Source organism: Lissotriton vulgaris, chromosome 10 (genome assembly GCF_964263255.1).
Source record: "Lissotriton vulgaris chromosome 10, aLisVul1.2, whole genome shotgun sequence".
Classification (NCBI taxonomy): Eukaryota; Metazoa; Chordata; class Amphibia; order Caudata; family Salamandridae; genus Lissotriton; species Lissotriton vulgaris.
The window spans coordinates 1,027,322,627-1,027,335,639 of record NC_141698.1 but is presented as its reverse complement, the minus strand read 5'-3'; the positions used below and the strand labels follow the sequence as shown (position 1 = coordinate 1,027,335,639).

Below are 13,013 nucleotides of genomic sequence, written 5' to 3'. Positions count from 1 at the left end.
GACCGCCACCACGGCGGTTTCCACGGCCGCCACCGCGTTGAAAGGATTGTTGCGGCGCGTGGCTGGCAGCACGTGTGGGGGCGCCCCTTCCTTGGCCACGAAAGGGACGAAACGAACCCGTTTGCTGACGCTGGGTCGAGAGACCCAAGGTCTTGGCCGTGACCCTGGAGTCCTTGAAGCGTTCCAGCGCGTGGTCCGCCTTGTCACCGAAGAGGTGACAGCCATCGAACGGCATGTCCATCAAGGTATTTTGGACGTCTGCCGAAAAATTGGCGGATCTCAGCCAGGCGTGGCGACGAATCGCCACTGTCGTTGACATAGCTCTGCCCAGCGAGTCGGTCGTATCAAGACCACACCGTATCGAATATTTCGCTGCATCTCGGCCCTCAGCCACAGCCTGACCGAGTTTTGCCCGCACCTCCATGGGGCATTCTGGCAGCAGTTCCGCGACCGTATCCCACACAGAGTGGGTGTAGCGGCCCAAGAGGCAAGCGGTGTTGCAAGACCGCAGGCCCAAACTAATGGACGAGAAGACCTTCTTGCCAAATTGGTCATACCTCTTGGATTCCCGGTCGGGCGGGGCCGACGGGAATGCGGACTGGGAGGTCGAGGCCTGGATCACCAGACTCTCAGGAGTGGGGTGGGTAGACAAGAACTTGGGGTTGTCCGGACAAGGACGGTGGCGCCTGGCCACGTTCCGATCAACAGGCGGACCTGAAGCGGGCCTGGACCAAGTGCCCAACAGAACGTCTGACAAGGCTTCATTAAACGGCAGCAGTGGCTCCTGTGGGCATGACTGCGGTTTGAAGACCTCGGTTAGGATGTTAGGCCTCACGGCCGCGACGGGGAGCTCAAGGTGTAAGGCCTTGGCAGCCCTCATCAGCACCACAGAATATGCAGCTCCCTCCACCGATGCCACGGAAGGAGGAGAGATCAAACCAGGGTTAGGAGAGTCGTCCAGACCACTGGCATCCCCCAAGTCACCTGTCCAGTCCGGGTCATACTGGCACTCGCGTGACAGAGGGTCCTCGGACCCCTCCCAACCTTCACCGAACTCTTCATCTTCTCCGTATTCGGAGTCAACGATGTAGACCGGCACCTCGGGGTTCATGGGCCCCATCGGCGCCGGGACCGGCGTCGGGGAAGGTAAGGGGACGGCACCGCCCGGAGCCGGCGCCGGAACCCCGCCGCCGGCCGAAGCCGGCACCGGAGAATCGGCGCCGCGCGGGGGCGGCGTCGGGGGTAACCCCGATGGCAACGGCGCCGGGGAGGCCGGAAGACCAGCCGGCGCCGATCCCGAAGGCCCTTGCGGCGCCGGGGTCGGAGCCGTCGGCGGCGCCGGGGCCGGAGCACCCGACGGCGCCGTGGCAGGGACACCCGAACCGCCAGGGCCCCCAGACGGTAGCACTGGGCCCGAAGGCACCGTAGGCCCCGTCGGAGAACCGAGCGCCCTCATGGCCATGAGGAACGCCTCGATCTCCTCAGGCGTCGCACCGTGCCCAGGGACCGGAGGGTATGAGGCAGGCCGCGCCGGCGACTCTCGCGGAGCCGCGGGGTTGGGGTCACCCGAGCCCCCGGCCGCATCGCGCGAGCGTCGGGGGGAGTCGGGGGTACGATGACGACGCCCCGACTTCTTGTGCTTCCTACCTGACGAGCCTGACGAGTGGTGTCGACTTCCGGAACGCTCGGCGCGGCTCCGCGATCGCTCCCTCGAACGCTCTCTCGACCTCCGGCCGGACCGGGACCGCTCCCGGTCCCGACGTGGGGCCGACACCCGGAGCTCCAGTAGCTTGCGGGACCGCTCCCGCCTAGCCTTGTTGGTGAGGGCCCGGCAGTCGACGCAGGAGTCCACGTCGTGGTCGGGGCCCAGACACCGGAGACAGAGGCGGTGATGGTCTGTGACCGACATCGTGCGCTCACAGTCATCACAGTGCTTGAACCCAGGCATCCTATCAGGCACAAGGTGAGAAATAACTTCGAAAAACTTGGTCAAAGACCGGAGTACTGCTCTTCAGATCTGCGTCCACTGGCGCGGAAAAAAGAAGAACTGACGTCAGCGCGCGGAGGCGGCGTCTATATACTCCAGCGACGTCATCACGGTGCACGACGCCGACGACGGACGCGGAGCCGCAGGGGACGCCTGCAGACGACGCCTACCGACGCGCAGGGGTACTGCTACGCAAAAGTTTCCGGATCCAGACTGACGCCTGGGGATATTCTAAGGTAAGGAATCTAACACTAACGTGTTTCTTTCAGATAGTGAAATCATTGTCATATATATAACCATAGTTATAAATATTGAAGTTCTTCTAGATTTTGAGAGAGAATTTTTCCATTTTCACTTCTCCCTAATGGAAGTACAATTCACTCTCCTATGTGTACTCCCATTAACGAAGTGAAGCAAATCATTCTTGGGGTGGAGTTGTTTATTGTGGGAAGAGACATTGAAGAGTGTGAATCTAAACAGAGGCACCAAAATTTGTGGAAATGGAGTTGTATCACTGAAGGAACTTCTCACAAGTCACCCCTCGGTGAATGGAGACACACTATTGTTAAGAGCCACACAGTGTTTCCACCTTGAGTCCTGCTTTTGGTATAGGGAACAATTCCCTGCCGTTAGTTAACTTGAAAGGGAATGTTTAGTAACCAGTCTTTCAGATGTGTACTTCTGCATGTACATAACTGCCCTGCTGGGAAGACAAAAAAACTAAATCTAAGAGCAGTTCCGCAAGTAGAGTATCCAGCAGAAAATCAATGCCAATGGTAAGTAGATTTTTCTACATAAAGATGGTGCCCAACCAAGAATTCTTCTGCTCATGCTCAGCAAGGAGGGTTCAAAAACGGTAAGCGTGCCAGCCTTCATCTATGAAACTGGATTACAGGCATCTATGTGCTGAGCACTTAGCAATAACTTTACATGTATGAACACGGAGCAGACCCACTTGAAAATATTTCTGCTCTTTTTTTTTTTTACAGACATATTGTGGAAATATTTCAGAATTATTGTAAAAGTTCCTAAACTATTATTATAAATATAACCCAAAACAACAATATTTGAACAAATAATACATGGAAAACTGCAATTACAGTATTCAAATCTGTCTCCAATTTAATTATAACAATCAGTTGTGTTGCCTCTAGGCACCTGAAATAAAAACATGATGTAGCTTTTCAACTGTAATGACCTATTACACTTGACTTGTGACATTCTAAACCCTGCTGCTAGAGCCAGCAGTCGAGGTGAAAGGCAGATCACAGAGCATCATATACATGCAGGTTAAACACTTTCTTGCTTATGATGTGTTTTTCTAAAATGAACAGTGATCAGTACAAAGGAGAGATCTTTGGTAACAATAATAGTTTTTTACACAGTATAGCTCATTACAAAAAAGAATCCCTGCATATTACTACTATTCTGAGCTGCATTCTTTTTGTTTTTAAACCTAATTAACTTTAAACCGATTCTAAAATGTTTTTTGCAACAAATTACTAACTACTTTTTTGCGTGTTTAATTTCACACAACAGATTCCGCTTTTATGCTTCTTGTCTACAACTATAATATCGTGTTTATATGCAGTAGCACGGCACCACATATTTAAGTGGTTTGTGGCATGGGTGATCGTGTGGCCACGTATTTTAAGACCTACATAATCTCTCCCATGAGTTAAAGAATATATGACGTTACAACCAAACCATTACAAAGCATGCTTTTACAATGTGGTTTTTACATCGCATGATTTAACAACGCATGCCATTACAATGCATTTTTTAAAACTACCTTTACAATGCAATCCATTACAATGCATACCATTACAACGCATAATACTTTAAGGGCAACAGTAGAGTAAGTGTTGGATAGTGTAAGGGTACAAATTACTATTCCCACTCCAGTGAGTGCAACAGTAGGGAAAGTGTTGGATAGTGTAGGGGTAAAAATTACTATTCCCATGTACCCCAAAACCCATACACACCCTAAAACTAAGAAATACCCATTACTTACCTTATAATGCGTTGTAATGGGATGCGTTGTAAGGGCATGCGATGTAGTAACATGCGTTGAAATGGCATGCGATGTAAAGGCAGTTGCGTTGTAACAGGTGCGTTGTAAAGGTAGTGCATTGTAATGACTGTGTTGTAATGGATATTTCCTCCGTTATAAGGACATCGCAAATCGCTTCGGAGTTCCATAACGTTTTAAAATAACTTGGCCTTCAACATCCTTTTTCTAAATGGACACAGAACCCCTCACTTGTAGTGTGCTTATAATATGCAGCAGAGGGTCTTTTAGCCCATATATAATGAATGGATCATTGAGTAGGACTGCATTTAAGGAAAGAGCTACAGATAGAAGAGTTTTATTGTCATTCACGTGCAGCATTAGCCTTAGCAGTGGCAGACAAATGAATGTCCATTATAGCAGCACTAGGCACCAACATATGTGGTTCTTTTGTAAGATACAATGCTGAAGAGTTTCTTTAGTGAGTTGCTAACAGGGTAACCTCTAAGGCCACTGGTATCACGAATCAAAAAAGAGTAACTGAGATTCTAAACTGCGAAAACTACGTTGAGTACAGTGCTTGTTTTGAGGTCTCTCAAGATGCCTGTGAGTCAGTGATGCCATCAGATCATGTGAAGTACAAATACATATTCTAAACAATATTCATCAATAAGGCCATGTGCTGCTGTTTGGCATTGTCTGCGCTGTGCTCCAGGGCATGTATGTGAGCTGCAAGAAAAGGAATGCCTAATTTTATAAGCAATGTGTTGTCAGTTGGCGACAGCCACCCAGTTAACGTGAAATGGATTTGTTTTATACTTCATCTTTCTAACACTACCTGCGTCATCGATCAAAGGGAATCGGCCATCGAATTAATGAATTTGATGGCTCTATAGCAGTTGTTTTTCTGCATCCTGAAGCTTGTGTATCATTCCATGAAATGGCATGTGAATGTTCCCTTATGAGCACATCAATTGTTCTGTTGCCCTTAATACTTTTTCAAAGATTTATTTACTCGCTGTGGTTTCAAAAGTTCCTTATTTAAAAAAGAGGATTGTTTTTTCCATCGTTTGGGTTTTCATTTCTTACCTGTCTCACCTCCCCTTGCATTAAACTAATCAATAAATAGCCTTTGGCTAAGCCACCAAGTCTTGCCTTTAAAGATGATTTTTTACATTTGCTTTGCCAGTTCTTGTTTGTTTTGGCACATCTGCACCAAGATGCTTGCACGCTATGGGAGCGCCAATAGAAACATAATGCGTTGCTGTGTTCATGCATACATGTGCACACCCGGTGGCCATTTTGGAATGGTAAGATGAAAATAATGCAGTTGTAATATTGGCATATTTTACTTTACCATTTCAACAAAGTGGATTGCCACGTTAGACTGGTAAAGTAAAAATGAAAAAAGTACCTGGAAGCCCATAAATGACAGTCGAGAGGGCCAATAGCACTTTGCAGCCAGGCCCTTGAAAAAATTGAATTAAAAGAGTGGATCAGGGAGCGGACGGAGACGCACCAGAGTGAGACTCGGGCAGTGAGTGGAGGAGCACAGAGCTCCAAGATTGGGGGTGGGAAATGTGGCGGGGCAGTGTGACTTTGTGCACTTTTATGGTTTGGGTTGTGCAAAGGGACATTCTGAATATAAATGTGAAATGATAATAGGCCACTACTATTCAGATGTTCCCATCGGCGAAAATAGCTGAGAGAGAGGGGGAAAAGAGAAAGCGCACAGTTCCTTGAAGCTATCTTTAGGTGAGACCTAAAAGGGTCCTGTTAGTCATTCCAAAGAACAATTAGCCCAAATGGATATTTCTCCATCTGGTGGTGCTCCAATATGGGCTGTGGCTTATTGGCTAGAGCCGGTAACCTGGAGACCAGGTCCAAATCCCATCCTGTGCTCAACACCCTGAGAGTCTGGGCACACTTAATATCTTTGTGCCAAACAAAAAAAATATATATATATATATATATATATATATATATATATATATATATATATATATATATATATATATATATATATATATATGTGTATATATATATATATATATATATGTATGTATATATATATATATATATATATATATATATATATATATATTAGTCTGTTTCTGCTGCAAAGCACAATAATTTCCTTGGGCCAGGTTCTCATTATAAAAGAAAAACTACAAAGAATTGACAATTTGTCATCTCTGCTTATTTGATGCTTATTGTCACCTTTCTGCAAATCTTGTAGGTTGAAGGAGTAGTCCCACTCCATGTCTTTGTCTGATGAACCTAGTCCTCGGCCCAGCGTTCATGCACAGTTTCTAACAACTTTAAACACTTCGTGAATTCTTATTTTTACATATTTAATAAGAGTGTGCTCTGTTATATGGGTATACAAGTGCCGCATAAGATCGAGAATCAGAATGGGTCTAACATGGGAAGAATCCCGGCTGGTCTAGAGGCTTCTGTGGCATTTAGGAACGCATTACTGTTGTCAGTTGTTGGCAGAGTGTCAATCACCAAAGTGTGTTCTCACCCCATTGCCCATATGTTCTTCAGAACAAGCAGTGCCCAAAAATGCTGCTTGACGTTTAAAAAGTTAGGCAGCCTCTTGATCGCCCTGTTCTGGGCCGGTAGGCGTGGCCGAGTGGGTCTCCAAATGCTTACGTTTGACATGGAGGAAGGAGTTTTAGGCTTACCAAGCATAGAATTGTATTATATGGCGGCACAACTACAACATGCTGCACAATGATGTTCAAGTGGCACTAACAGAGAGGCAAGGTTACTGGCAGGCATGAAGGATGCTGATAAACTGCCCTTCTGTCTTATGGAGGGTGCTCATAAAGACATAAAGACTCCCATTACATTGTGTGACAGACCGCACAGACATGGGAGTTGGTGATAAGACACGTACTACGCCGGCCCATGTTCTCTACGCAACTGCCGCTGTGGTGGTTGAAGCTATTTTTGCAGATCAAACGAGTCATGTCAGTGATGGCGTGGATTGAGGGAGGTTTTGAAACTTTGGGGAGGTGTATCCTGGGGGGAGATGCATTACATTTGTGGAGGCACAAGAGGCTTATGTAGTGGGTCAGGTCAATTTTTGCAGTTTGCCAAACTTACCAAGGCAGCCAGTGACCTCTGGACTGGATTTGTACAGACCCCAGTAACGTCACTCACGCTTGAGGTGCTTGGGGTTGGGAACACCACTAGGGGGATGGTCGTCATACTACATGGAGTGCTAAGGTTAGACAGGCCTGGTACCCTGACGGTGGCAAGGCAGGGCTAAGACAGCGACCTGGTGGAGCCCTTGACTGACGGGGACTGGATGAAGGCTTATGCATTAGTGCGTTGAGTATCCACAATGCGCGATTCAAATTGGCAGACTTCTACACCTTGCACCGAGCTTACCTTTTGACGAAACGGTTACAAGTTCTATATAGAACAAGGTCTGGTGCTTGCTCCTGGTATGAGACGTATGGCCTAGGGGTGTCCGGGGCTGATGGTATATTGAAGCATGATTACACGCAGACTTCGAGAGGTGACTGATGCACACATAGATCATACGGTCCTACTCTGCTTGTCATACCTAATACCGAGCCTGAGTGGGAGTAAGGTGTATTACAAATTTGCACTGCTGCGTCTCCTTCTGGCCAACAAAAGAATTGCCATCAGGTGGATTTCTCCTAGGGAGCCTTCATATAAGCAGTGGAGTAGGGATGCAGGTGAGTGGGCTTTGGCAGAAGAATGTGACTCGAATGATAGATTGAATAATCAGCCGTTTTGTAAGCTCTCTGTCCCTGAGTAACCATTGCTGGGCACTATCTGCTGGGAACTCGTATGGGGGAGGTGTGGAATTGAAAAGTGCGTGTGGTGGTGTCAGATTTATGAAGTTGTACTGTATTGAATGTCGCTTTGCCTAAAGTTTTTGTAACACTGTTTTGCTAACCATGACAAAAAAGATATATAAGAAAGATTTTAGATTTGAGATTGTCGTGTATAGCTTTGTAGGGCTCAAAAGGATTTAGTTCATTACAACAGATAGCATTCAAAAATCGATATTTAGATGACTACATTCTTTTTCTTGAGTCCTTTTTGTTCTACCCTTTGATATCTCTTCTATTGATTTCTTCTTACATTTCTAATTTCCATCTACAATTATAGTGGAAGTGCAGCCTCATCTTTAATAAACCTAGACATTGCCTTATTGAGCTTGTTTGGTTTTTCCTCACCAGATAACTATAGTAGCAACCTACATGAGAATGTTTCTTAAGAGAATCTGATATTGATTAGAGCAACCTACAAGAGATGTTCCTTAAGAGAATCTGTTATTGATTAGAGAAAATAATCTGTTTCGGGAAATAATTTCTGATTAGACAGTGATGCAGCATCCAAGAAGCTGTAAGTTCCATGGTTGACTGTATAAGAGTGACACAGGAGGTGTTGACATATGCATGCATTTACCAAAGAAAAATTGAGTACAAAAATAATTCTCCTTATCATATGCCTTTGAAAGCAATAGCTTTTCAGTGGTGTCTACAGCTGCTTCTTCACTTTTCGTTCAACCGGAGCCATGCCGAGGCATTAAATAAGCACTGAGCTGTAATGGCAATGCCATCACGAATAATTCCTAGGGAGAAAGAGAAATATTGTCAGTTGAGTCAGTGCTGAGGTCTTCAAGGTAAGAAATGTAGCTGGAATCAGTATATGTAATATAATATATTAAAACACATTCCTAAGGTGGTGGGGCTTGCACGCAAAGGTGAAGTAGATTGGGTGGAAGATGATGACTCCACAGCCATCAAAACCCTAGATTCACTATTCAAGACATGCACAAATGTAACATCTGAGAGACACACATTTTACAAAAGGGTACAGTTAACGGGGCAATCTGCATCCAGCCATGGTGTATTACACATTCTGGCATTTTTATGTGAGTACAAGTCATTTGAAGCGGAGATGATAATGACCCAGTTGGTTGAGAAAACAAGTAATAAAAAAGGTACAGAAGACCCTGTTGTCTGAACCTGATTTGACATTGTAGAATGCTTTAGATATGGCGACCAGGAGTGAAAGCACAATGCCCTATATGGAACAGATTTCATGGTCTACCTCTATAGCTGCATCACAAAATGTGCTAGTGGTCAAAAGTAAGTACAAGGAGACCAAAGAGAGTATGTATCACGAAAAGGGCGACCTTTGACCCTGTCACCAGGCAGGTCGCGCCCCTCACCGCCACGCAGCCCCCTGTGTGACCTGTGACTCTCTGCTACCGCCGCCCGTGTTCAACCCGCCTGCGTCTCTGCTGGTGCTGTACTGCTATTGTTATTGTTCTTTTGCCTCTGTGTCCATTTTGCCTTTTGTACCTCTTTTGCCTGTTTTCCCCCCCGTGTGCCCCCTTCCTTCTCTGTCCCCTCGCCATCCGTTTCCCGCTGCTGCCTCCCTGCGGCCTCGCCTCCCATTGGCCGCCCTGCTCCCACCTCCCAACTGCCCCTCGCTCCCTCTGCCCCTCATATGGAGGCCGCACAGCGGCGCGCCGCTGGCGCGCCAAAGGCAGGCCCATCCGCGCCCAGCGCCAGAACTCCTGGCCCCCGCAGAGGCCAGGAACCCCGACTGAGATACAACACCGCCACCCTCAACACCGGACGACAAGCTGCCTGCTACCGAGCCACCCCGAAACGCACCCACGTACCCTTCACCTGCCTAACCTGCAAATTCACCTGCCTCAGAACGTGCACCCAGCCCGCCGGACCTATCAACAACAACCACCACCACCTCGGGTGCATCCTTCTCAACACTCGCTCCGTCCACAAGCACGCCGTCAAACTCTGGGACCCCCTCGATACAACAGCACCCGACGTCGCCTTCTTCACGGAAACCTGGATGAACGCCTCCTCAGCCCCCGACATCGCCATAGCCATCCCGGACGGCTACAAGATTACCCGGAAGGACCACGTCAACCAAACCGGAGGAGGAATCGCCATCATCTACAAGAACACCATCAGCGTCACGACCAACGCCAAAAACACACTCTCCGCCACTGAACACCTACACTTCCAGATCCACACCGACCCCAAGACCACACTCAGAGGAACCCTCATCTACAGACCCCGGGCAAACGCACACAATTCAGCTAAACAATCGCCGACTTAGTCAGCCCTCATGCCCTAGCCTCACCAGAATGCATCCACCTAGGGGACCTGAACTTCAACCTGGAGAACAACAACAACGACAACAACACCGCCACCCTGCTCGACAACCTCGCCAACCTCTGACTCAAATAACTGATGAACACCCCCACCCACTACGCCGGCCACACGCTGGACCCCATCTTCTCCGCCAGCAACCACGTTTCCTTCAGCCACTCCACCGGACTACACTGGACCGACCACAGCTGCATCCATTTCACCTTCAAGAAGACTACATCCACACACCACAGATCCCCCGCAGATGCTGGAGCAAATTCGGCACAGATCAGTTAACCACTTCACTGAGCCAGGACCCACGAGCCGACACCTGACGCCAACGACGCAGCCCACAATCTCGCACAGTGGATCACCAACTGCGCCAACGACCTCGCTCCACTGAAGAACCCACCAGGCAAGACCGGCAACAAGAAAACCACATGGTTCACCGACGCCCTCAAAGACTCAAAGAAATCCTGCCCTACCCTCAAAAAAACCTGGCACCACAAACGGATGACAGAAAACATGACAGCCTTCAAGAACGCCACTCGCGAACACCACCAACTGATCTGCACCACCAAAAGGACATTGTTCAAAGAGCGGCTGGACAACAACATCCACAACAGCAAGGAACTCTTCAGCATCGTAAAAGAGCTTTCCAACCCCAGCACCAGCAACAACGATATCACACCGTCGCAAGACCTCTGCAACTCCCTTGCTACGTTTTTCTACTGCAAAATCGCAGATATACACAACCGGTTTGACACCCAGACTCCGTCTCCAGGCACCAAACCAACGACCCCCACCACCACCCTCAACGCCTGGACCCCCATCAGCACTGAAGACTCCACCCACGTCATGAACACCATCCACTCTGGCTCTCCCTCGGACCCATGCCCCCACCACATCTACAACAAAGCCGACACCATCGCACCCCACCTCTGGAACGTCATAAACAACTCCTTTGCGTCAGCCACCTTCCCAGAGAGCTGGAAGCACGCAGAGATAAACGCCCTCCTAAAAAAACCCACAGTAGACCCCAAAGACCTCAAGAATTTCCGCCCCATCTCTCTTCTTCCCTTCCCGGCAAAAGTCATCGAGAAGACGGTCAATAAACAGCTGACCACATTCCTCGAAACAAACGACTCGCTTGACCCATCCCAGTCCGCATTTCGAGCCAACCACAGCACCGAGACCGCCCTCATCGCAGTCATCGACGACATCAGGACCCTGATGGACAACGGGGAAACAACCGCCCTCATCCTCCTAGACCTCTCAGCCGCCTTTGATACCGTCTGCCACCGCACCCTAATAACTCGCCTCCACAACGCCGGGATCCAAGGAAAAGCCCTGGACTTGATCACCTCGTTCCTCTCCAACAGAACCCAGAGAGTCCGCCTCCCTCCGTTCCGCGGCCACCGAGATCATCTTTGGCATACCCCAAGGCTCCTCGCTCACCCCAACCCTCTTCAATATCTACATGAGCCCCCTCGCCACCATCGCACGCAAACACACCTCAACATCATCTCCTACGCCGACGACACCCAGCTGATACTCTCCCTCACCAAAGACCCAGCCACCGCCAAAACCAACCTCCAGGAAGGAATGAAAGACGTCACGGAATGGATGAAGCTCAGTCGCCTGAAACTGAACTCAGACAAGACGGAGGTCCTCATCCTCGGACAATCCCCATCCGCCTGGGACGACTCCTGGTGGCCCACAGCGCTGGGCGCCGCACCGACGCCCACGGACCACGCACGCAACCTGGGATTCATCCTGGACTCCTCCCTCACGTTGACCAAACAAGTCAGCGCCATCTCATACTTCAAAACCCTGCGCATGCTCTGAAACATCTTCCGGTGGATCCTCACCGAAACCAGAAAGACGGTCACCCAGGCCCTCGTCACCAGCCGACTTGACTACGGGAACGCCCTTTACGCAGGAACCTCAGCCAAACTTCAGAAACGACTTCAGCGCATACAGAATGCCTCTGCACGACTACGCCTCGACATTCCTTGCCACAGCCACAAATCTACCCACCTGAGAAACCTGCACTGGCTCCCCGTCAGCTAGAGGATTGCGTTCAGGCTCCTCACCCATGCAGACAAAGCACTCTACGACATGGGCCCCGAAATACCTCAACAACCGCCTCTCATTCTACACTCCCACCCACCAGCTCCGCTCCGCCAGCCTCGCCTTCACCACCGTCCCACGGATTCGCAGAACCACCACCGGAGGAAGATCTTTCTCCTACCCGACCGCCAAGACATGGAACTCCCTCCCTGCACACCTACGACTGACCCAGAACCATCTCACCTTCAGGAAACAACTCAAGACCTGGCTATTCGAGCAGTAGCAGCTGCCCCCCCATCCCCCCCCACCCCTTCAGCGCCTTGAGACCCTCGCGGGTGAGTAGCGCGCTCTATACATTTATTGATTGATTGATTGATTGATTGAATGATAAGAGTATTAAAAGGTCTACTTACAAGCGGTCGAGATACTATATATGTGTTAGTTCATCTCATCTTGGTAATGCCAGGGTGTTTTCAGCCATAGATAAGACATGTGCCAAAGGTTATAAAAAGGAGCATTTCGCAAGGGTTTGCAGATAGTCTGGCAAGAAGTCGTTTTGCAAAGATTCCAGAAAGGTGCACAATGTAGAACAATCCACAGAGGAAGACCCCTGCATGGAGGAGGAGCAGCTCTTCACCATCATTGATTGGGGGGGCATATGGGAGACATATGTGGTGTAACTAAGCAAGGATCCAGAAGACCTGTATGTTTTTTTGAACATCAATGGGGTGGACGTTAAGGTTTTGGTAGATTCAGGATCCATGTT

General features: G+C 48.9%; 1 protein-coding gene across 1 annotated transcript in view; it reads left to right on the top strand.

The window, feature by feature from the left end:
- MRPL3 (mitochondrial ribosomal protein L3) overlaps positions 1–13,013 on the top strand; it is a 271,984-nt gene that overhangs the window by 120,915 nt on the left and 138,056 nt on the right. The window lies entirely within an intron of this gene.